Source organism: Lactuca serriola, chromosome 7 (assembly GCF_051521515.1).
Source record: "Lactuca serriola cultivar US96UC23 chromosome 7, Lser_US96UC23_V15, whole genome shotgun sequence".
Taxonomy (NCBI): Eukaryota; Viridiplantae; Streptophyta; class Magnoliopsida; order Asterales; family Asteraceae; genus Lactuca; species Lactuca serriola.
Window position 1 is genome coordinate 99265287 of NC_136414.1, and position 27427 is coordinate 99292713.

The following is a 27427-nucleotide window of genomic DNA, read 5'->3' on the forward strand; positions in this document are numbered from 1 at the left end:
CAATACTAAGATACTCACCACCCCGATCGGATCGGAGCATCTTTATCTTCCTGCCCAGCTAATTCTCCACTTCTTGGTTAAACTCTTTGAATCTTTCAAAGGTTTCTGACTTATGCTTGATTAATTAGACATAACCATATCTACTATAATCATCAGTAAAAGTCACATAGAAGAGGTTAGCATCCCTTATGGCGGTTCTTAAGGGTCCACACACATCTCCAACAAACCTTCACCCTTAGCACAAGTACCAGTGAAGGGTGACTTAGTCATTTTTCCAAGTAAACAAGATTCGCAACTATCATCTGACTTTAAATCAAATAAATCCAAGACTCCAACCTTTTGAATTTGGCATATGCGCTTCTTGTTGACATGTCTAAGACGACAATGCCACAAGGATGACTTATCCAAACTAGTGGAAGAATCAATATGCAATACATTATTTCCTAAGTTGTCTACAACCGACATAGTTTCATATACACCATCACAAAGTAATGCTTTAAAATAAAAAAAACACCATTCTAAAAAGCATTAATACCACCACATTCATTATCAAATGAAAAAGTAAATCCTTCTTTGTACAAACCAAGAAAGGAAATAATATTTCTCACCATTTCAGATGAGTAACTGTTGGATTAGTGTCTAAATCCATAACTATAATTGGTATGTACTTGACCCGATTGGCATGGTCCATTTGGGTTGCATGGCATTGGAACAATTTGGATAAACTTTTGTGAGAAAAAGGATATTTATGATTTTTTATATATTATAAGTTCTAGTATATGAATATGAAATCATATTATTTAATTAGTATTGATATATAATTAATTTGGAATTAATTTTGTGATCAAAAGGAGACTAATTAAATATATAGGGATTGATTGTGTAAATCATTGAATCTTATATATGTGGGCTAATGATCCATAGTTCTTCATCTTGGGCTAAACCCATGGAGTAACCCATGGATACTCCATGGAGGTTTTAACCCATGGAGCATGAAGAATATGGAAAAACATGAGTTACATTGTGTAACCCTAATAGCCACAATATATAAGGACCCCATGGCTCAAGAAATTGGCACTTGTGTGTGTACACATGAGAGCTAGCCGATTTGAGCATAAGAACCTTTTCTCTCAAGTTATTCCAAGATGTTGGTGATGTTGTGAGAACCATTTGAGGTGTCACACTTGAGGCATTAGGCTCTTAAGCTCCATGGAATCAAGCTACAACAAAGAGGTAGGTAATTCTACTAGAATTTATATTTATATGTACTTCACATTATGCTAGTTAGAACAATACCTTGGAAAATTGATATTTACATGCATAATAGAGAAAAAATAGATCCAAGGTATTTAGGGTTGCATGTACACCTTAGGAGTGTTATAATGGTCAAAACCTTTCAGTGGTATCAGAGCCTAGGCTTGTTTTCAATTATACTTGATGCAAATTGTTGAAAAAAGGCTGAAAATCAAATTTTTTGCTATCTGGATAGCTGACTTGCCGACTCCATTAAGGGACTTGACGAGTCCATGCCTAAAAAGTGCCAAAAATCATCCAACTCGTCGTGTTGGTTCATGCACTCGACGAGTTGGACCCCCAGACAGCATATTTACGAGTTTTTTGGCTGGAATTGGACTAGGAACATTACCCTAAGCTGTTTTTGAACTTGTAAACCTGTTTTGATGTGGTAATGTTCATGCTAATCCAATTTCAAATATAAATGTCAACAGATTCATGTTTTGTATTAGTTTAATGGTTAGTCTAATTTCATGAAAATTGTTTGATTTGAATTATCTTGTTCTTCTGAGTTGGTTTTGATTAATCGAAAAGTTATTTGATAATATGTTTTCAATCCAAATTAATCTAAAAGTTGTTCATAATATGTGTTTTTGTAACTTTTCCTCAAGTTATATGAAAAGTCGCATTTATGATTATTAAAACTCATAAGATTTCCATAAGTTATGACAAATAGAAAGTCTCATTTTTAAATGTTTTAAAGTCGTCCATAACTTGTCCTCAAGTTATGGAACTTAAAGAGTTTGCATTAAGACTACTTTAAACACATAAGTTATGGAATTGAAAAGTTTTTACAGAGTTCAAAATTTTCCCTCAAGTTTTGGATTTTTTAAAGTTTCCCCTCGTGAATACGTTAATTCCAAGTTAAACCCTTAGAATTTTAAAAGTTAAAATTCAACCCTTATACTTTATAGTATTATAAGTTAATAATATATATATATATATATATATATATATATATAAGAGAAAGTCAGTCTTACCGTTACTAGGCCTCATTCACGAAGCCAGTCTATAAAGGGGTATAAGGTTACTGCCTATAAAATGGCAGTTTAATGGGTGTCCACTCTCACTCACCGCTTCCTTAACTGGTGGAGGGTCGTTAGCTGAACGAGTATGAAAAGGACTAGAATTCTCCCTTCATGAAAAGTATTAATGATAAATACTAAGTAACTAAACTATTAAGAATTCCGAATCTTAGTTACTTAGGAAAATGTGAATTTGGTGTTAACCCATGAAATTACACTTTTCACTTTGCTTGAGTCGATTAGTGGAGCACATGTGGTTAACCGGCACACTAACTTGGATTTAACAAGGTTGAAAAAGTGTAAATTAATGTTTATCATAGTATCAGTGGAGTGCGTGTGGTTAACCAACACATCGATTGAGTGATAAACATTAAGGGTACCAAGTAATATGCATGGTTATTCACACCTTGTTTTGTGATCCTCAGCATCCCAGTCACAAACCTTGAGAGCGCACAATCGAGATTCAAACATGATATTGAAAAGTTCAATGAATCTCAAAAGATCTACGAGTTTCAAATCCAATTAAAACCTAATAAATTATTTCGTTTTTCATGGTGGAAATTGGTGAATCGACATTCACCTACCTTCAAATATTCTATAGCTTGGATTACGGCATCCCTCTTCCATGTTATAAAATATTGTGTTGGGTCCTAGCCTTAATATTTCATATTGGGTGTTATATTAAGTACTTTAAATCAACTATCTTGAATATCTCCCAAAAGATGTCTAGTTCAGACAATTATGATCTTCCCAAAAACCCTTGGAACAAGCTTTCCAAATGAAGATGATGTCCCAAAAATCATTCTTCACTCCCTCAATTTCCTCCAATTATTCTCCTTAACCCACAACCTCTTGAATAGTTCAAGGTCACTCAAGCCCTATTGGCAAGGAAGGTCTATGTGTGCTCACATCTTGGAGATGAAGTCACATATTGACAAGCCGGGAGAGTTGGGTGTCAAAGTCTTGAGAAATATGGTTGTTCAATCACCTTCTAAGCCTCATAGTGAGTGTCCTTTAGGACTACTATGTAAAAGACTATGACATGACCCTTAATGATCCTATCTATTTGCTTGGTGCTGCTGAATTAGCAATGATTTGGAGCAGTGGTAGAGAAAATTAGATTAAGAAGATCAACTTCCCAAACTTCCATTGACATTGACAATGGTAACATTGGATATCTAGAAAAGTCTTTTCTTCCCAAGGAAAGGGATTAACCATAGTCAAGTCGGTTGACCAAATGGTAAAGAGAAAGGCAAGTCTGAGATAGTCCAGTGTACCATTCCCAAAGACTCCATATGCTTCAGGTAAGTCCACTATCTAACTCAATTAAGTTCCCATTTGGAAATTCTTAATACATTTTGATATATGGCAGGATCAAGCAAAGGGAAGGGAACTTAAAGAAAGAGTATGCTGAATCTGAGCGCAAAGATGGATTTCAATCGCATGGTTCGAAGATCGGATTCTTAAGCTACTACTTAGAGAGTTATGAGAGATTGCTAGGAAATATGTAATAGCATAATTTTCATTTAAAGTTGCATTATAAGGAAAAAGTTTTTCCTCATTTTATAAATAAATAAAATTTCGATTTTATTTTAGTTTATATCTCCTTGCAATGGCTTTTATTGAAAATTGATATTTGTATGTTTCTAGCAATAATGGAAATGTGAATTTGATTCTTTCATTTGTGGTAGTGTCTAAATTTACCAAATAAGCAAAGATTCTCATCACCCAAGTTCTCAATTGGACCGAAACTTGGAATCATGCAAGTTGTATAGTATGATGAATGAGAACTTTCAGCTTTGCAAAATTAAGACTAATTCCTTGTTCACATGTATATGTGAGTCAAGTGAAGGACTAAGGGATCGAGTACACTTTCTTGTGCACTGATCAAGTCCACCACAAAAGATCGATAAGACTATTCGTCATGATTTACTAAAGTTTAGTAAATATGGTTATACTTACAAGTTTAAGTATAATTCTAAAACATTGGAAAAGTTTCGATGTATGGCAGAACGAATGAGAAGAATCAAATTAGGCAGAAAGATATAAGTTACTCAAATCTAAAAAGATGGGAGAGTACTTTAGTATCCTGTTTTGTGATCATCTTAATGATTAAGAAACCATATCACAATTGGCCCTCTAAGGACATCTTAGTGCATTCCTATGGCTAAGAAGAGGAATCGTGAATTGTTGAAACGGTTAAATCAAGAAAGATGAGTCATACATCGCTCCAAAACAAGTCTTAGAGTCATACTCCAAGATTATAGTGACGCATCTTAAAGAACGTTTATTAACACTTTTCAAATGTAAGAATAAAATGTGTTCTACTCTTGTACATATGAAATTGGTAAGTTGTGATGTTTTGGATAAACAAAGACCAACTAAGGCCAATTGTGTGAAGTGTTTGTCTTGATAAAGAATCCGCACTATCTCTTGAATATTTGGCAAAAGAATCTTATATGTCAAGAGGACAGTGGGAGTCTTAAAGATCCTGAAAGAATTTCAAGATCTAATCAAGAATAAAAACCTGTAATTTATCACTAGCACACAACTTGAGTTTTATAACCTATCGTGTTGATATATTCCTATTTCTGTGTCCATTCCAGTTAAATTTGGCTTTACATATGAGTTCTGAGAGTTCTCAATTGGTTGCATAACAACTTGGAAGCAATGACAGGCCCTTGTGCTGCGAGGTGGTAAGAAGTTAAGACTGCACAAGTTCAATCCATATGAGTTTGGATTTGTCACTAACCTTGTCTTGTGATTATGGTTTTGACAAATTCAGATGGATAGGAACACATACACCATAAAATCTAAGTGTCATAAGGTTTCTCTCCGATTCATGAAGAATGATGGTGAGGAAACGTTTTCGCTAAGTAATTTTAGGTAGATAGCAAGTGTGATATATGCATTCTCAAAGTCGTTAGTGGAGCGTGTGTGGTTAACCGGCATACTAACATGGACTTGTGAGGAATGACAAAGGTCTAAACAATTGAGACTATGATTACGACATCCCTTTTCATAGTTCTGAAATTGTTTAGACACACATGTGTGCTATCTAAGGAAAGGTGTATGATTTTGATAAAGTTTTTATCAAAGCATCTCGTATCAGAAGTCTAAACTTTGGTATGAAAGTCAATAAAGTATTGATTTCTAGAAGTCCAATTGATTTTCGAGTACATGTCAAAGCTAGTGGGAGCATAAGTGTTATGCTAATAATCATCATGTTAGTGGGAGCATGATAATTATGATAAGTGTTGCAAGTTAGCAATGTTAATTATAGAAAAACAAAAGTTCAATTGGGAAAAGTTGTTTTGCTATAATTAAGGGAGAGGAATTGTACTTCATTTCAAATCTAAAAGCTTAGATCATGAGATTTTAATCAAATTTAGTCAAGTATATATATATATATATATATATATATATATATATATATATATATATATATATATATATATATATATTTATATATATGAATGTTATGTTGGAATGGTTCAACATAAGGAAATTCTATATATGGGAATATTATTTGCGTTCTAAAATTCGATTATGATTACGACATCCCATTTCATAATCTGAAATTTAAGAACATGGCAAATAGAAATAAAAATATTGTAGCAAAAGACTCGTCTAGAATCATATCTTTATGTGAGACATTATGAATCGTGTCCCATATGCTTCAGATATAGGATCGATTGCATGTACTATAATATTCATCTATTCTAAATTCTTCCAAATGCCTATGGCATTAAGAGGGAAAAAGTACTAAAACTGGATATGACTAAAGTGATTAAGCAATTGTCGAGGACAATCTAAGGTTTACCAAAGATTGGTTGCTCAGGGAAAGTTGGAAGTATGGTGTAAATTTTATGGGGAGGGCCATATTAACATATTCTAAAAACAGACAACTCTTGTTCAGAAGTGATAGTCAAAATTGGAATATGGAGATGTCTCCATAGGTGGAAGTTATTCAATCTGTGTAAGATTAGAAAACTTAATGCAAGAAGGATGTTCAAAGCAATGTACTTTGAATATGAGACTTCGTTTCCATGGAGTTGATCTCCACTGGAATACTCTGTAATGTCTGCTGACAAGTCTTTGTGATTTTGTGCATAATCATTACAGAGGATCAGTGCATATAAGTTTAAAATCTAACAGATTTCGGAAAATGGCAGGAATTTGGAATTCTTGCATTTGTAGTAAGGATTTGAAATCAGAATCATTGGAATTACATTTAGTCGTTCTATTTCACAAAGTAAAGATCATAGACAAACATAGTGTGCATACTTGGTGTAAGGCATTACTAATGTTTGGAAAAACATAGTGTGCATACTTGGTGTATGGCATGACTAGTGTTTAGAAAACATAGTGTACATGCTCGGAGCATGGGACAACTATTGTTTTTAATTCAATCATAAAGTTGATAGTTTGAAACCGTATGCAATGAATAATGTTTAATCAATATGGTGATAAATAAAAGGTGTTCTATTTATATTCATAAGTTCTGAGACCATATTGGATTCGATTATTCTTATGTCTCACTTTGCATGTTTTGACATCCAGAATAACTAGGTCGTTCTTCCTGGATGACTAAGTTATTCAAACCATCCACATTCGGTCATATGTTGGAAGTAAATATGAATCAAGATTGTCATGAAGCTGGTTTGCAGATGTCCAAGGTAGTGGACATAGCAAGAGTTGTTGCAACATTCATGAGTGCTCATAAGTTCTGAGTATTGGATTAAACCCACGCTTATTTGACTCACTTCATGGATTTTGTCACGAGTGATCATGAGACGATAATATCTTATATTCTTCAAACATAGAGATATGATTTGTTGCCTACGAGTTGGTTATACATTGATTGTAAGAAAACGCATTGGTAACTCGATGTTATAAAACGTGCCTTTGTGTATGATTCAACAAGTAGTAGAACAACCATACGAGTCAAAGTTTATCCATTCCTTTTACCCTTTAAGGGATAAAAGCGATATTTGTGTTCCCCTCGATGATTTAGTGATGACACCCCGAAGTACTTGGCCAAGCCTGGACTGATTTCATTTGTTCAATTCGTCGTTCATCATAAATCGGAAATCAAAAAACAACAAATGGACAGAGAGAATGATTATAATCCATGTCTCAGTCCATATGATATCTATAATGGAGTAATATATGATCCCTTATCTAATGGACGCGTCCTTGATTTGTTTAGAGTTCGACAACAACTTTTAAGAGCTACGATTACTAGTCGGGTTTTGAAGTAATACGCAATAATAGTTTTAGACTTATCCAAGTGGGAGACTTTTGGATTAGTGCCTAAGTCCATAACTATAATTGGTATGTACTTGACCCGATTAGCATGGTCCATTTGGGTTGCATGGCATCGAAACAATTTGGATAGACTTTTATGAGAAAAAGGATATTTATGATTTGTTAATATATTATAAGTTCTAGTATATTTATATGAAATCATATTATTTAATTAGTATTGATAAAGAATTAATTTGGAATTAATTTTGTGATCAAAATGAGACTAATTAAAAATATGGGGATGGATTGTGTAAATCATTCATTTTTATATATGTGGGCTAATGATCCATAGTTCTTCATCTTGGGCTAAACCCATGGAGTAACCCATGGATACTCCATGGAGGTGTTAACCCATGGATCATGAAGAATATGGAAATACATGAGTTACATGGTGTAACCCTAATAGCCACAATATATAAGGACCCCATGGCTCAAGAAATTGGCACTAGTGTGTGTACGCATGACGGTTAGCCGATTTGAGCATAGGAACCTTTTCTCTCAAGTTATTCCAAGATGTTGGTTATGTTGTGTGAACCATTTGAGGTGTCACACTTGAGGCACTAGCCTCTTAAGCTCCATGGAATCAAGCTACAACAAAGAGGTATGTAATTCTACTAGAATTTATATTATATGTACTTCATATTATGCTAGTTAGAACAATACCTTGGAAAATTGATATTTTCATGTATAATAGAGAAAACATAGATCCAAGGTATTTAGGGTTGCATGTACACCTTAGGAGTGTTAGAATGCTCAAAACCCTTCAGTAACAACATTTATTCACATCTAATATTAACCCACTACTAAGAAATAAAGAAAAACTCCAATCTTGGTGACAGGTGAAGCTTTCCTATTCCCCATGATCAAGTTTATCTTCCCGTGCTCCACATCCTGACTTCTTTTTAGGCCTTGCAAATTAGAACAAACGTGAATTCCACACCTTGTATCAAGGAACCAAGAATTAGTATGTGGTGCTTTATTAGACAATATAGTGTAAATACCTGCATGTGTGGGTTTAACTTTCCCATCCTTAACATCCTGCAAGTACTTGGGGCTGCTTCGCTTCTAGTGCCCCTTTTCCTGACAGTAGAAGCATTGTGCATCCTTCGGGTTGGAAGAGGGAGTGGCAGAACCACCTTTGGCTCCACTCGAAGAGGAGCCATCAAGAGACTTTCCCTTGTTACCCTTCAAAGAGGTCTTCCTCTTTTTCCCTTTACCTTGTTCGATTGCCAGAACAGGGGTTGTAGTAGGAATGGTAACAACATTCTTACCTTTGAGACTATTTTCAGTAATCCTCAAAAGTCCTTGAAGTTTGCTAAGTGTGACCTCCTCCTTGTTCATATGATAGGTCATGTGGAACTGATCATAACAGGAGGGTAAGGAGTGTAGAATGATATCTATTGCTAACTCCTCATCAAAGTTCACATTTAACTTTAGCAAACAGTCCACGAATCTTTGCATTTTCTGCAGGTGGCCCGTGATAGACTCTCCATGCTTCATTTTTGTTGTTATCATGGATGTGATGATTTCATACCTTTCCTGACGAGCACCCTGATGGTATCTTTCCATCAGGTCCTGGTGCATCTCATAAGGGTAGAAATCTTCATAGGATTTCTGAAGTTCTACTATCATGGTAGCCAACATGATACAAGATGCCTTAGTGGCATCCTTCTCATGGGTAGTGTACTTAGCAATCTCCTCGGGAGTAGCAGAAGACTCATCAATGACCTTAAGCTCTTTGTCGAGGACATATTCCTTGTCCTCATAACAAGTGACTATCCTTATGTTCCTAATCCAATCATTGAAATTAGTTCCATCAAATATGACTCTCCAAAAAAGGTTCATGAGAGAGAAGGAGCCAGTAGGGTTTGAGCCAGAAGCATTGTTGGAAGACATCTGAAAATGAAGAAAGACAAGTTTAGATTAGATAAAGAGTCCTTAATAAGACACCCAAATGAAATATTAAGGCTAGGACCCAACACAATATTTTATAACTTGGAAGAGGGATGTCGTAATCCAACCTACAAAATATTTGAAGATAGGTAAATGACGATTTACCAATTTCCACTATGAAAAACGAAATAGATTATTAGGTTTTACTCGGATTGAACCTCCTACATCTTTTGAGATTCATTGAATATGCAATGGCATCCTTAAATCTCGATTATACCCTTCAAGTTTGTGACTGGGATACCGAGGATCCACTAGGAGAAAAAAGGCCTTTAATGACATGCAATTTAAGACGCGCACGAATTTAGGATACGCAAAAGTGTGTGACGTAAAAATAATGTCATCTCTCCAAAATTTTGAAGGATTTAGCATGCGCATTTTTGCGTGCCCCAAAAATTTGTGTCAGAAAAAAATAAAAACAAAAACACAGAGGGCACCCATCATAAAAGGCGTGTCGTGTGAGTATGTTGCTTTATAATTCTTGAACGCGCCTCCGGACTATTTATTTTTTCAAAAAATCAAAGGGATCATTCTAGGGTTCTTTTCAAGATGGGAGTGCTCTCTGCAACGTTCACTACCTTGTCTCACCTCATCTACCAACGATCTCGACTCATCTCTTTTAGTCGGCGTGCTTGGGCTAACCTTACCTCGACGGAGACCGCCACAGATGCTCAAGTTTACAAGCCCTAGGTCTGGTTTAACGACCATCAGATCTTCATTGTGATATGTCTCGCACAACAAGCCTCCATCTCAATAACGTCATCTTCCTTATGTTGATCAGAAGTCGCAGGGCTTGATTCCGAGAGTTCAACGACCATTAGATCTTATTTCACCCCTCTCTCCACGCCTTCTGTAAATTCCTCTCTAAATCCTCTCTTTTGATGTCGATATCTCTATCTAGCCGAGAGAACAAAAGAGAAACATAACTGATTTTTTTGTTGCTCCTTATCTTAAAACACACACAAACACACTTTCTGTGTGCTTTCTCTTTCCTCATTCCTCAGCCCTAATTTCGACTCGGAATCCCACATCTCTGATCTACGAAACTTTGACCCCTTTGAAACCCTAAAATCGGAGCTGCAATCTCATTTTTCATCCCTTAAACAAGAACTCGTAGAGCTAATTAACCGAGAGCATCTCCGATCTACAAACCTCTTTCCTCTCCCATCGAAAGATCTTAAGAAGAAAGATGAAGATCTTGTAAGTGCTCAGTTATTTTATCCATCTATTTATGTATTGAAAATTTCTTATTTTTTTCTTTTAATTGTTATAATCAGAGGAGGATTTGGCGTTGAAGCAGCAATTAGAATTGTATGTTGAGTGGGTTCAGAATGTGGATCAAGGGTTACAGAAGGTTGCTCTCGATAGCATGAGGTACTAATATTTGTATCGATGATGTTTCTTTGTGTTTTTTCTTCTTTAATTAAAAGGGCGCACTTCATGGATTGTTTATTTTCTAGCATTGTCGGTTCAGATTTGTTGAGATCTGTTCTGAATTGTCCTGACTGTAACTGCTCTGTGTGTGTTAAAATTCTTCATGTTATTCTCAGCTAAGATGGTGTAAGTTAGGATTATGAAATAATACAATTATTTTGAGGGCCAATCAGAACTTGGCCTAACATAGTCCTGAAACCGTATCACGTTCTGAGCAATAGTAAACTAAAATATTGTTATGATCGGTTTGAAATGACACTACTAGAAATCAGCCCTTCAATGACGCGCAAACAATGACACGCGCTGATAGACGACGCGCATTTGTGCGTGCCCTAGAAAATAATGTCAGTTTAGCAAAATTTGAATGATAGTGGACACGCATTTTTGTGCGCCCCTAAAATTAGTGTCCAAAAAAAAAAATTAAAAACACGGAGGGCACCTATCCTAAGAAGCATGTCGTGTTATCGTGTCGCTTTATAATTTTAGTCTCTGAGCGCGCGTTTTCATTTTTTGGGGGGAAAGAAATCCAAAAAAATTAAAAAACCCCGCTTGCGTCTCCTCCTTCCAAAGGAACGCTCACCTCATCAGACTCACCACCATCTCTCTCTCTCTCTACAGTTCCCCTCCATGGTACAAACCACCACTATCTTGCACCACCGCCATGGTCGTCGCAACTACATCTCACCACCTGCAACCTCAACACAATCGACCATCACCACCATTCCTACCATCCATCGCTGCCCTACCATCTTCTCCATCACCACCTCTTTCTTGTTCCATGTGAAACCCTAAAATCGGTACCAACAAGTAATAGGGTTTGGAGAAAAAGTTGATCTAAGAAAAATCAAAGCAAATGACTTAGAAGATTTTTCCATATACTCGTACAAAGCTGCTCAGGTAGGTTATTTCCTAAATTTTGTCTTTAATTGTAAATATATTTTCTTCGATTTTAACCCTAGTTCGCCCCCCCCCCTCCCACCCCTACCCCCATTTGGATTCAGGTTTTTTGTGTGATTGGAGATGTTTCCTTTTTTACATTGGATTCAACCATCGATATAATCAAATCTATTCATATTCTGAACTACCATATCAGATGATGTAGTGTACTACTGACCGACTCAGTGATTCAGTGAGTGAGATGTTTGATTGACTAAACTGGAAATGGTATGTGGTTCAGGTGGCTCATCCAGGCAAAATTGCAATTGGGGGATATTCTTACGGGGCATTTATGACTATAAATTTGTTGGCGATGCCCCTCATCTTTTCAGTTGTGGCATTGCTTGTTGGTTTAATCCAGAGGGTATTTTGGGAAATTTAAGTTTATTTAGTAGCTTGACACTTTCAAAAGGCAATGTTAGCCATATTTCCTTTTCTTTAGGCGTAATCAAGAAGTGGGTTAGTTGCCCCATTAGTTTAGGAAGCATTTTCCTTATTTTCCTTTTAAATATGTAGTCGATTTCCCAGTTAAGTATTCGAATGAAAAAAAACAGAAAATTAGCCCCACTCATTTCTTTTCAACCCTGCGGTAAAGTGAGTTTTTTTCCCCCAACTGAACAGGCCTTTCTTGTTCTTTGTGATTACCCTGTGAATAAAGCTCTTACCTTTCCTGTGTAAAAGACAATATTTTGCATGGAGCATTTTTGTGGATTCATGATAGAACCGGGAGGCTGCTGATGAAAGTCACAAGATCAGCAAACCGTTTGTACAAGATAGCCTTGAATGAGATTCAAGGGAAATGCTTACTCGGCAGTGAAGAAGGCTGCTGACGAAAGTCACAAGATCAGCAAACCATTTTTGTGCCTTCGCTTTGTCCTTTGTGTTGTGCAGCTTTCCCAGAAGGCTGTTAATTCCAGTTTTGCCCTTCCTGTCTTTCATCTGTTTTTGTCCCCTGTTTAGGTTACTTTCCTGTGTCCAGTTCCCTGTTTTGGTGAAAAAGACTTTTGTTGCCCCTGCAAAAGACCAACATTGCTCGCTCAGGAGCTTATAATAGAACACTTACACCTTTTGGGCTTCAGGTAAGACAGACATACTTTGATTTGGTCTCTGGTTGGTTTTTGCTCATTTGTAATTTATTATGTTGTTGAGTAGAATGAAGATAGACCCCTCTCTGTGTGGCGCTATACTTAAAAATAGATGCATGCATATGATTTGAAATTAAACATAGTGATTCCCAAATATGTAAATGAAAAGGATATAATAGCAAGCTCATCACCATAACTCTTCTACTTGTCAAATTTCTTAGAAGTTGAACATGACCATCTATTATATTAAGAAAGTCTGCAAACAACATGAATTAAACTTACGCAAACAATTAAATTACCATTTCAGTAGAACATTAGATTTGGTTTCTGTTGAGTATTCAACAACCCTGAGATTATAGCTTATCAGTTAGATAGTTTCATTTGTACAATTTATGAGAGTGTTTTAATGCACAGTATATGTTGGATTTATGTAATGAATATAACAAAGAACTAATACCATCCTTACAGAAAACAAAAAACCTCATATAATTTCCAGATTTAACCTCTTCAATTTCTGCTGCATATTTCTTGCATCCTGTATATGATTTTTAAGAAAATGCAAAAACCTGATTACATCCATTTTTTTGTTTAAATTGATTTATGTTCTTTGCTTCTGTAGTAGAAGGCTAGAAGCGACATGACTTATAGCTTTGGTGAAAAGGGCCCTGCCATTGTCAATCCACTGAGTACAGCAGTGAATCCCTTAAACATATGGCATATGTAGATAGTGGAGAATGGGTTGAATGGGGTCCATCTAATGATGCAAAGCATTAAACCGATGCCTACTATTTTTGACCATTTTGTTATGACCCGATGATCATTAGTTGACTGTTACTATGTAACAAAAACAATCTTTGAGGGGAGAAAAGCATACAGAATAACAGCCGCTTCAGTAATGTCAGGGTGCGTATGTAGAATGTGTTCCAATTTTGCAGGAGGCACCTACATGTCATGTGGTTTAAATAACTTAGAAAGATCATAGACCCTAACCAACATGAAAATTGAATGATCAATGTACCTGATAACCTTTATATTTGATCAACTCTTTTAATCTGTCCACAATAAATAAGAAGCCTTCATTATCAAAGTAACAAAGATCACCCGTTCTCAACCATCCATCCGAGTCCACCATTGTATCGGTAACTTCTTTATCATCCAAAGCCTGATGATAATACAAGAAAAGATAAAGATGACAATAATAGCATTTCCACCAACATGTAATTTATTATATCTCTACTTCCCAATTATTTTTCATGCATACGGAGTATTAAATACCACATATTGTGATAAGTGATGTCTATCTTGGCTTCTTGTAATTCAGTAGCTTTAAACTTTTTAGGTTTATTGAGTAAAGTTTAAACTTCTTGTAATTCTGTAGCTTTATATTCTACTGTCGGGTAATGTGAACAACTTGTAATCACAGGATATTTTACTGTCTGTAATTCTTTCACAATTTTATTTTATTTTTCAAATTGTTTTAAATTTACTGTTTAAAAATAGGATAAAAACTGGGAAGTTGTAAAACGTTAATACTTAATATTATAATTCAGTTTTGTAGATTTGTTTTCGGATTAATTTATTTTTTGATCAAAAGGTCCTTGTACTTTTTGTCTTTTTTCGGTTAAAAGTTAACATCATAAAAGGCACTAGATATTGAGTTTTTTTTGTTTTTTTTTATTAAACTTCAATTTATTTATTTATTTCATAAAAGGAAATTATCAGAAAAATCTCAATATTTTTGAAAAAGTTACAATTTAGTCTCAATATTTTTTTTGAATGAAAAAATCCTAAAAATGGGCAAAATTTTGCATTTTGACCCTTTTTGACCGGTTGGAATCGGTACCAAATTAATTTGGGACTATTTCGTAAACTAACCCAAAATATTGGGAATTTTCTATAAACAAAAATATTAACACTTTTCTGCAAACAAAACCCGTATTATTATTATTAATATTATTATTATTATAATGATGGTGGTCAGGAAAAGGAAGTTACTATAGGCATCCTGAGATTGGTCTTTGCTGTGGTTGGAGATCATGGGTTGACTGCTCTATGGATTACTTTGTAAACCTAATTGAAATGTAAGATTTATTATTTATAAACTTCAGTTTGATTGATACATAACTAAATATGACATTATCTCATTTTTTATTTTTTTATTATTTTTTTATGGATAATTAGTTCATTAGAGATGCTTGCTGGTGTGAGTTTGGCAGAAGAAGGCATCCTGACATTTGTCTTTGCTGTTGTTTATTTTTCATTGAATAAAGGTGGAAATGATAATGATGTATCATCTGCATCAAGGCATGATTCTTTTTTTGCATCTTGATTTTATATTTTGTATGGTGTATTTTCTTATACTATTTAAGTTTATATATAATTCAGGCTTCTGTCATTGGGCACCCATTTCTCTAAAAAAATGACATGTAGATATGGATCATTGCAGCATATTGGAAGGCACACTAATGTTGCTGCTGTCTTTGGTAAATTTAAATTTATTCTCCCATTGTATTATTATATGGTGGCTTGGCTTTTACTTTATGTTTCTTGTGTTTTTGATATGATAGCAGGTCAAGGTGGGAATAAAAACTTGTACAATGAAAAGATTGCAGGAGAGGCTAAAGACAGGTAAGAAAAAGATTACCTCTAGTAGTAAACCAATAAATGTTAGCTTGTGCATCTCATATGCTATTTCTTGTGTTTAGGTCTAAAAGAAAACATGACTTACCAATGTATATTCATGACCAAAGTAGATATTTGTGTCTTCTGGCAACATTGTTGGCTTTTCTAGGGAAGAATGCATCTGATCATACACAAAACAAAACATGACAACTTTTAACAGTTCTGTTATGCACATGTAATGCAGTTGTATGATTGTATACAAGGCTAAAAAAGGGAAACTAAATAAATCCTAAATGTGGTGTCTAAATAACAATATGGAACTCTAAGAAACATATATCCAATATGTTTATGCAAAAACATCCATGTGTCACCATCATTCAAGCTGATATTAATTTTGTGTATTATATCTCATATGCAACCTACTTTCATTAATTTTGTGTATTGGCACGAGGGGTATTTCTGTTATTTGGGTACCCGTTGGTGGTCAACTCGGCTGTTTACAGGTTTGTATGGGTGGGGTGTTTGAGTTTTAGTTACTTAATGAGATGCACTATACGTATAGGAACTTCCACTACAGTGCACAAAATTCAGAACATGTAAAGAAGAGGTAAACTTCTACTTTTAGTTTTCTTTTCTTTTGTTTTTTTTTTCATACAGACCTGGTCATGTTTAGTTACATGCCACCTCATCTTATTCACTTTGGATTCTCTATGGTTCTCTCTTCCTACCTGCTTTACTTTTTGCAGCTGGAGTCACTTCTACGGTTCGTATTGCAAATGTAGGTACATTCTCTACCCATTTGACCCATTGGAAATAAAATTTATCCCAAAATGACCAATTTTCCCTTTCTATTTTTTCAGGCTATAGGTAGCCAATCTATGGATGAGTCGCCAGAGCTATCTGAAGCAGACATGGTTGGCTTTTTAGAAATTGTCATATATAGTAATAAAATTGTTTAAAAAATAGTTCTAAGTGATGCAGACATTGTATAGAAATTCTTGTTCTTCCCTATGTGTCCATTTATACAGATAAGTTGTATGATATTAACTTTTGTGCAATGGATTGTATTTTTTGTATATGGTATTTTATTTTCTATTATGAGACATGAAATGCAAATTTAATTTGAAAATCAGTAAATCTATAAATAATATTTTTAAAAAAATTTAATGTTACGATACGCAAAAATGTGTGTCATCTTCATTTATGACATGGCCTTTCTTGACAGCGGCTTTAATGATACGCATTGCGTGTCATAAATGTGCGTCGTAAATGCGCGTCGTCTATAGACGACGCGCAAAAGAGCGTCGTCTCTCGTTATGACAGGGCCTTCCTTGACACGCATTTGCGCGTCGTCTGAGCGTTTTACGACGCGCAATGAGCGTCGTAAAAGGCCTTTTTTCTAGTAGTGTGATAATTTGCAGAGTTCACTTGAAGAATGTGAGCCTACAACACATGGTACTATGAAGTAGGATTAATATACATTGAGGAAAACTTTCATACATCATTTTTTTCTGTTCTTTTCATGCATAGTTTGATCTAATCTCAGCAAACTGTTCCAGTGTTATAGATGTAATGATGCCTTGATGGCTTATTATTTGTTCATACTGCATGTTTTGTAAGTAGGTTCTAGAAGTGTTGGTAGACAGATTCTCTTTTATTTGACTTAGGTTAATCGAGTGGCAATCAAACCATTGTAATTGTAGAAATGTTACTAATGATCTTTTCATAGGTTCTGGAAGCTTTGTAATTATGGGTAATAATCTTTTATAAGATGTGAGAGTTTGTTGAAGTGCATCATGTTGCAATACACAGTTTTGGGAATGGAGTTGGAGAAAACTCTTTTATTTATGTTCAATGGTTTGGGATATTGGCTCTATAAATGTTACATGAAGGGACTCCTTCATTCTTGTTATCTAGATTGTTCAATTTAAATTTTGATTGAAGAGGGATTCTTGAGTGTAGATGTGGGAATGTTTTTGCAATTCTTTATTTTCTTGTTCCTTGAAGTGGTTTTATGCATGCTTTAGTGATATAAGTTTTTTTTGCATATTGCAGCACAAGTTATCACTTAGACTAACAATATTCATTATTTGGTTGTAGGCAAGAAATTCAGACATCAACCACCTCTGTGACTTCAGTCCCAAAGTGATGAGAAACAAAAATCAATAGATAATGATACTAAAGAGAAACATGAAGAATTAGAGAAGAAGAAGAAGATGATATCATTAAATCTAATGAAATGAATTACAAAATATATTGAATGAAGCAAGACCCTCAGACAATCCCTGGGAATCTCCCTCTCTCACAAGCTAAACGCTAAGAGCCAAGAACATTGAACAATATTAATCGACATCTCCAAAATGAAGTTACTCTTCCCTCTTTATTATATTCCTCTCTCTCTCTCTCTATCTATCTATCTATCTCTCCCCCTAACTGACTTTCTAGCCACTTTCCATTTTTGCCCTTTTGCCCCTTCTAGAATGCACATGTAACATTCCTAGTTTATTTATATCAAAGCCTAACAATTCTGAATCTATATCATTACTCCCTCCTTCAAACAAAGTCTTGCTCTCAAGTCTTGCTTTAGGACTTTGACAACTAATAGCCCATCCATCTGCCAACATGTTGTCTCCGACTGTACCTCCTTTCCACCTAATTAACCAAAAATGTAGTTGGTCTAGGTAATGTTTAACCATCTGAACGACCTTCCCTTGGTATTTTAGCCAAGCCATTCCATACAGTTTGTCAATGGTTTCGTACATTTGAAGGTTGAAGCCTCTCACATTTGTAAAATACTCATTGTTTTTCTTTGCATGTCCTAAAGGTGTATGGATTCTTGGTGCGAAATTCAACAACCCTAACTGACTTTCTAGACACTTTCCATTTTTGCCCTTCCGCCCCTTCTAGAATGCACATGTAATATTCCTAGTTTATTTATATCAAAGCCCAGCAATTCTTAATCTGTATCACAAAGCCACTGAAGTTTTTACTCCCACAATTTTAGTAAGGTAAACTAGCAAGTTTAAATGAATCATTTTCTGTTGTCTATTTGTGGTTTAAAACTTAAACTGTTGAGAGCATTCTTGTTTATGTTTTCATGCGATTCTTGTATGTTATGTACTTGTTAATCTTGAATCCTATTCTATAATTATTATATGTGTTAATTAAATGCTTTTGTAGATACCTCCTTGGACCAGATGACATGTCAGTTTTGGACAACATGTAGGTTTGCATTGCATGGTCATTAGGAAGTGTTTTTTTTTTGTTATAAATATAATCTGAGATGTTACCTAGTGATGTTAACTGCTGAATTATTTATTATCTTCTGTTTTTGATAAAGTGTTGTGATTTTATCATTTGGATCCCCACTATTAGGTGTTGTATGCAATATAACCCATTTTGTTGTGTGATAAATCTTTTTTAATAATTTCATTTGCACTTGTTTAGAAATAACCTAGAAAATTGATTTTTCATTATACTTTTTTTTGTAATTAAAGTTCATTAATCATAAAATTGCATATATCCTACAGGCCAACCATACAGATACAGATAGAGGGTCATGGAATGTAATAATCTTGCCTTTTCAATATCTTCACCATTCCATTCCATCCAACCAAACACTTACGCATTAAAGTTAGGGTCTATGAAACTTGGATGATGTCTCGATTTAAATCAACTTGCTAGGAAAATTCATAAATATGTAGATAAAGATAAACAAAATTATTTATGCTTGTATATTTGGAATAATTCCATCTGATTTTCTGGTTTATGGATGTTTTTGGTAGCATGTGAAGCAGGTTTTCACATCTTGTAATGATCTTTTGCGGAAGAAGCAGTTTTGTTACATTCTAGCTCGACAAGTAAGACTTACATTTTGTCAGTAGTAGCTCGACTCTTTTTTTTTTAATCTCACACCATATATTCTTTTGATCAAAAAAATTTCTGGAACAATATTTAATTTTACTGCTGAATTTCATTCATGGGAGATTATGTTCCATTTACATTTCGAGTGAAAAACTTTCTTTTGAGTAAATGAGTTATTATTATAGATGAAAAAGGTTTAGCATTTTGATGTGGTTGAAGTATGTGATTTGTAATTATAAAGATGTTACATAACGTAGGGAACACGTTTTGAGGCTGATAAAGAGATGTGTGGGGATCATGAGGATAGGGAGGCTTTGCAAGAGATCATTAACAATATCAAACTAAGTGAATGCTATCTTACCCTTGCTCGATATATTGAAGTCATTGAGCCCAAATCTCCCAAAGACTATATAAGGTTGGGCCGTTTCATAATTTTTATATCATATTTATAATTTATAATTTATAATTAACAATTAATTTCTCTTTATTTAGGCACACTTACTGGATGGGCGGGCAAGTGTTGATTAAGCCAGGCAAAACCTGGTAGCTACATTTGTGAATGCTTTTGTAAATGCTGGCTTTGGTCAGGTATTTAATATTTTTCGACTACTTTTGTCAAAATAAATAAATAATCTAATAATTTAATTTATGTTTCTCTTTTCAAGGATAAACTAATGACACTCCTAACTAAGGCTTCACGTGGTGGCTCTTTTGGGAATTCTCTTTTTAAGAACAAAGAACATGGGAAAGCCAGTGTTGCTGCAAGTTTGGTAATATTATTAGTCTTAAGTAATTTGTTTATTCTCTGCTATTATTGGCTCATGAACGAAATTCAACAGCACTATCTTGATCGTTATTTCATTGCTCGAAGGTCCCTACCTGCACTCAATGAAGTTGCTCTGACATGTTTTCGTGAATCAGTTAGTATTCTTTTCAACAAATAGTTAATAATAGGTTTTGGTTTCTTAATTGGTAACTAATGAGATTTTTTTTGGAGTACAGGTTTATGAATAGGCTAAGGGTATAGCTAAAGATGATGTTATTCCACTTGTAAGTTGTTTTATATGCTCACGCACCAATATATTAGTAATAACTTATTGCATGTAACAATCTTTTTTTTATTTTAAAAATGTAGCTGGAATCTTGGAATTAAAAACTTTTGATATTGTTTTACTCATTTCATTATGGTTTGGATGTAGTATGGATTGAATAGCAATCAGAGTTTGACAGTGTATCTTCAAGTTATTTCAAACTCATTGGGCTGATTCCATGGTCAATAATCCAATGCCCGACACACATTCTGCAGATGCCTAATTGAAGGTCAGTTCCATCCCGTCTTCTGCCTTGTTTAGAATTTATAAATGAAATAATTTGATCTCTTTTTATTAAAACATTTCACGCATTGTGAGATCTACTCAAGTCTCAATTGTATCAATTTCATCCATAGACAAACCAATGTTTTTCAAAGTACAATGCCCTAATAAGTTTTTTTAAGTGTAATACTATGTTTGGTTTCCTCTGGTCATTTTAGTTTTTGTCAAATCCAAATGTTTTGTTGGGATGTTCTAAAGCAACCTGAGGTGCTTATACTTACACAAGAAGTTGCTCGAAGTGGAATAAAAACAATAGCAGTTCATACTTCAGCTTCATTTAGTGATTCTTTTGAGAAATTAATACAAGCAAGTTCTTGATGTTTCTTGCAATGAAACTCAGTTTAAAAACAAAAGAGATTCATATGGCCTTCCACTTGGAGAAATAAAGTTGATCTTGCATTAGGAGATATACATGTTGTAAAGTGTATCAAGTCTGACTACCCATGTGTCCCATTGGAGGAAGCTCAAGGTTCTTTCTTTCTCTAACACTATAATAATCCATCTTCACACTTATTTTGTAGTTATTTTTTTTTGCAGGCAATATAGATACTTTGAGCAAGTTCATACATTTAGATTCCTTGAGTGGGGTTACTAAGGAAGAGTGGAGACAAGTGAGGCACACATTTAAAAAAATCAGCACACATCTTGTTCATACTTCTACTGATTTGTTTTATCTTTTTATGGAACGATTATTTGTATGACATTAAATTTTATGCAATGGATTGTATTTTTTTAATATGATATTTTATTTTCTATTATGCGACATTAAATGCAAATTTTTTGTATACAAATTTAATTTGAAAATTAGTAAATCTATAAATAATATTTTTGTAAAACATTTAAAATTATGATACGCAAAAATGTGTGTCATCTTCATTTTTGACATGGCCTTTCTTGACAGGGGCTTTCTTGATACGCATTGCGTGTCATTAACACGCGCGTCGTAAGGTTACGACACGCGAATGCGTGTCGTCTTCCTTTATGAGTGTTGTAAAATGCGCGTCGTAATTGCGCGTCATAAATGAGTGTCGTAAATGTGCGTCGTCTCTCTTTATGACAGGGCCTTTCTTGATGCGCATTTGCGCGTCATCTGAGCCTTTTACAACTGTAACGACGTAAATTTTCAAAATAATTTTTCATTTTTAAAACATTCATTCATTCATAAAATAATGTCAAACACATTGTATCAAATGTTATTGTCACAAAACATCTTTCCAGAATCTCTACAAAAACTCCAATGCGTGTGTGTACGAATCATGTCGACGCCTTCCCGCGCTCATCACTAGTACCTGAAACATATAACATATCAACTGTAAGCATAAATGCTTAGTGAGTTCCCCAAAATACCACATACAACACATATGCCACTCGAGGCTATAATACGACCCTCCGGTCGATGTGTATCAGCGGAACCCTCCAGTTCCGTATCGTTGGGTCCTCCGACCCGGTCTGTCTCGTTGGACCCTCCGGTCCGGTCTATACCACATAGCATACATATATCACAAACACATATACACAAATCACATAACACATAACACATAAGACCCTCCGGTCTGCTCAGGGTTTCCACTCTAGGAAATGTATAGTGAGAAGACTCACCTCGATGTCTCGGTAAATATCTGACTCGGAAGAAGTGTGATCTAGCCTCCGCCTAATCACATAAAGTAATATTCTCATAAATACAACTGTACTCAACCCTAAAAGTCAACAAGGTCAACGGTCAAACTTTGACCCGACTCTGCGAGTGCATTAGGGCGACTCGGCGAGTGTACACGTGTCCACTGACTCTCTTAGACCCTCTCTTGGCACGTCGAGTACTTCCCTGACTCGACGAGTTCCACCTGGCATGAATCGCGGGGCCACCCCGACTCAACTCGCCGAGTCTCAAGAACAACTCGGCGAGTTCCAACTTGAACTCAGCCCTCCTGACTCACCGAGTCATTCCCCCAACTCGACAAGTCCACTCACTGAGTGATTAACGGGCAACCTTCATACTACGCGCCGAGTCTGTTCTTCGGACTCGGTGAGTTCATGCCATGCACAAACTCAAAACAACTTCTGAGGTCAGATCTATTCCATACAATCATAGATCTGGCCTCCCCAAGCATGATAATCACGTAAAGTTCGGACCTTGGCACTCATATCTCATCTAAATGGTCCAAAACAGTGATTTAGCCCGAAAAATGACATTCCTAGCCCATGGCTCCCAAAAGGACTCATAAAGCTCCAAGTGTTAAGGCCTCTGGACCTCTTTGGGTCCAGATCCAGAACACAAACTCGAGAAGGGACCAAATGCTCTACATAAACCACCTCTAAAAGGGTTAGAAAACCTTAACTCAAAGGATCAACATCAAAACTGAAGAAGGTCCGAGAATAATACCTCAATACAGTCTCTAAGAGCTTAAGAACCACCAAAATCGCACCTCCTTCAGCCTCCTCTTGCCTTGAACACTTCCTTCTTGCAAAAAACCCCACAAAAGTTCATGATTTGCCTCTCCTTCCTCACAAACGCTCTAGATCTCTTTAGGGCTTCTCTCTGGGGGTTGGTGGTCACAATTGACGGCCATAAGGCCCTTTAAATAGGTCTCAAACCCAGGAAATTAGGGTTTCATTAAACAGCATGGACTCGTCGAGTCCACTCGAGAACTCGCCGAGTCCAACTGCGAACTCGCATCCAAATCCGCGACCATACTCCGCGAGTTTAGACGCCAACTCGCCGAGTCCCCCCACAATATCTAAAAATAAAAGAACAAAACATAATACCTGGGAACCCGGATGTTACAATTCTCCCCCACTAGAATCAGACTTCGCCCTCGAAGTCTCACTCTGAAAACAACTCTGGATGCTGCTCCAGCATCTCCCGCTCTGGTTCCCAAGTCAACTCTGACCCTTTCCAATGTTTCCACTGGACCGGTACCAGAGGAACTTCCTTGTTCCTCAAAACCTTGACCTTCCGATCCCTGATCGCCACCGGTGTCTCAGCATAATTCAGGCTCGCATCCACATGAATATCTTCTAATGGCACCACTGCCGACTTGTTAGCTATAAATTTTCGCAATTGCGACACGTGGAAAGTGTCCTGAATCTGACCCAACTCGGTTGGCAACTCCAAACGATAGGCTACCCTACCTACCCTCGCGATCACCCTGAAAGGACCAATATATCGAGGACCCAACTTGCCCCTCTTCCTGAATCGGATCACTCCTTTCCAAGGAGAGACCTTCAGGAGCACGAAGTCGCCGACCTGAAACTCGAGCTCGGACCGACGAATGTCCGCATAACTCTTTTGATGAATCTGAGCGGCCAACAATCTCTGTCTGACCTGCTGGATCTGCTCTGTCGTCTGAAGCACAATATCGGTGCTACCCATCACACGCTGCCCTACTTTTCCCCAGCAAATAGGGGTTCGACACCTCCTCCCATACAACAGCTCAAAGGGTGGCATTCTAATGCTTGAATGATGGTTGTTGTTATAAGAAAACTCTGCCAAGGTCAAATACGTGTCCCAACTCCTGCCGAAATCCAACACACATGCCCGGAGCATGTCCTTGAGCATCTGAATCGTCCGCTCACTCTGCACGTCATTCTATGGGTGGTATGTAGTACTAAATTGCAGTTTCCTACCCAATTCCTCATGAAACTTCTTCCAGAATCTGGAAGTGAAACGTACATCCCGATCTAAGACAATCGAGATCGGCACTCCATGCTGCGATACAACCTCTCTCACGTACATCTCTGCCAACTTCTCCGCGGAAGAGCTCTCACTGATGGCCAGGAAGTGAGCACTCTTTGTCAACCTGTCCACAATCACCCAAATTGCATCGACACCCCTCGCAGTCCTTGGCAATTTGGTGATGAAATCCATGGTAATTTGTTCCAATTTCCACTCGGGAATCTCTAATGGCTGCAGCTTACCATGTGGACACTGGTGCTCGGCCTTCACCCTGCGACAGGTCAAGCACCTCTCTACAAACCATGTGACATCCCTCTTCATACTGGGTCACCAATAATCCTTTTTCAAGTCTAAATACATCTTAGTGTCCCCGGGATGGATCGAGAATTTCGATCGATGGGCTTCCTCCATCAAAATGGTATGCATGCCGCCCACGGACGGTACCCAAATCCGACCCTGAAATGTCATAAGCCCCCGGCTATCAGTAACTAATTCTGATACCAGCTCGACAACTCGCTCTCTTTTCTAGCTTTCCGGCTTTACAGCCTTAGCCTGGGCCCCACGAATAGCATCCAACACCGGGGTCATCATTGTCAATCTCAAACAAACATCTCGAATTGGGGCGCCCTCTACCCTACGGCTCAATGCATCGGCTACCACATTAGCCTTGCCCGGGTGGTACAGGATCTCACAATCATAATCCTTGACCACGTCCAACCATCTCCTCTGGCGCATATTCAGTTTGGGCTGATCCATCAAATACTTCAAGCTTTTGTGGTCCGTGTATATCGTACACCGAACTCCATATAGATAATGTCACCAAATCTTGAGAGTGAACACCGCCGCTCCCAGCTCCAAATCATGAGTGGGATATCTCGACTCATGAGGCTTAAGCTGCCTCGATGCATATGAAGTCACATTCCCCCTCTGCATAAGCACCGCTCCCAATCCGGATATCGATGCACCACAATATACCATGAAATCTTCCATCCCTTCTGGAAGAGCTAACACTGGTGCTTTGCATAATTTTTAGCGAAGTGTCTCGAACGAGGTCTGCTGCTCCGAACCCCAAGAGAACGCAACACCCTTCCGGGTCAACTTGGTGAGTGGCACGGCGATCTTGGAGAAATCCTTAATAAATCTCCGATAATAGCCGGCCAAACCCAGAAAACTCCTGATCTCGGTGGCTGATCTCGGTACCTCCCATCTCATGACCGCCTCAATCTTGGCCGGATTGACCAATATCCCATTCTGGTTAATGAGGTGCCCTAGAAACTGAACCTCTCGTAGCCAGAACTCACATTTGGAGAACTTGGCATAAAGCCTCTCCGATCTCAGAACTCCGAGGATCTCCCTCAAATGCTCCTCATGCTGCTCTCTGGATCTCGAACACACCAAAATGTCGTCGATGAACACAATCACTGAGCGATCCAACATCGGTCTGCACACCCTATTCAACAGATCCATGAACACCGCCGGTGCGTTGGTGAGTCCGAAAGGCATCACCACAAACTCGTAATGCCCATAACTAGTCCGGAATGCTCTCTTCTGGACGTCCTCCTCCCGCACCCTCACCTGATGATACCTAGACCTCAAATCGATCTTGGAGAACCAAGATGCTCCCTGTAACTGATCAAACAAATCATCGAATCTCGGCAATGGGTAACGGTTCTTGACTGTTAGCTTATTCAGCTCACGATAATCAATGCACATCCTGAGCGAACCCTCCTTCTTCTTGACAAAAAGAATAGGCGCCCTCATGGCGAATAGCTCGGCCTTATAAACCCCTTCCCCAGCAGCTCCGGGAGCTGCAAGGATAACTCTTGCATCTCCGGAGGCACAAGGCGATAAGGCGCCTTAGCGATAGGCTCAGCTCCCGGAACCAACTCAATACCGAACTCTACTTGCCTCTCCGGAGGCACACCCGACAATTCCTCTGGAAACACATCCAGGAACTCGCACACTATTGAAACCTCATTCGGTCTCTCTGAAACAACCCTCGCATCCATCACATATGCCACAAATCCTCTATAGCCCTGTTGTAGACTCTGTCTCGCTCTGGCGGCCGAACAAAATGCTGACCCCGCACGTGTACCCTCACCGTGCACTATAAGAACTCCCCCACTAGGGTCTCGAATCGTCACCAACTGACGCTTGCAGTCTATCACAGCTCCAAATCGGCTAAACAATCCATACCCACTATAACACACACGTCCCCCATCGCGATTGGAACCAGATCTATCGGAAACTCCACACCGAAGATCTCAAGGACACATCCTCGAATCACATCCGAAGCATACACTGCTCGCTCATCAGCTATGGAAACTCACATTGGCCGATCCAACGCCTCTCAACGGATAATAATATGCTGACTAAATGCTACGGAAACAAACGACCGACTTGCACCCGAGTCAAATAATACCAATGCATGCACAGAACTCACAAGAAAAGTACCTACGCATATCATCATATAAGCATACAAACTCAACTCAGATAAAAAATGAAAGGAGAGAACATACCAGTCACAACATCGTGCGCCGCACAGACCTCCTCCGCGGTCAACTGAAATGCTCTCCCACGAGCCTTCGGGGCCTCCACCTTCACCGGCCGAACCTCGGTAGTCCTAGCAACAAGTGCAGATCCCTGTGTTGATCCTTGAAGAAGATGCGGGCACTCGGCCTTCCGATGGCCGGTCTGGTTGCAATGAAAGCAATTCCTTGGGGAAATCCCTCGCGATATGCCCCTCCTTCCCACACTTGTAGCATACCCCTGCCCTGCACGACCCCTCGTGACTCTTACCGCACTTCCCAAAAGTGCGGCCCTTCGTGCCTCCAGATCTCGAATCAACGGGTCTAGCTCGCT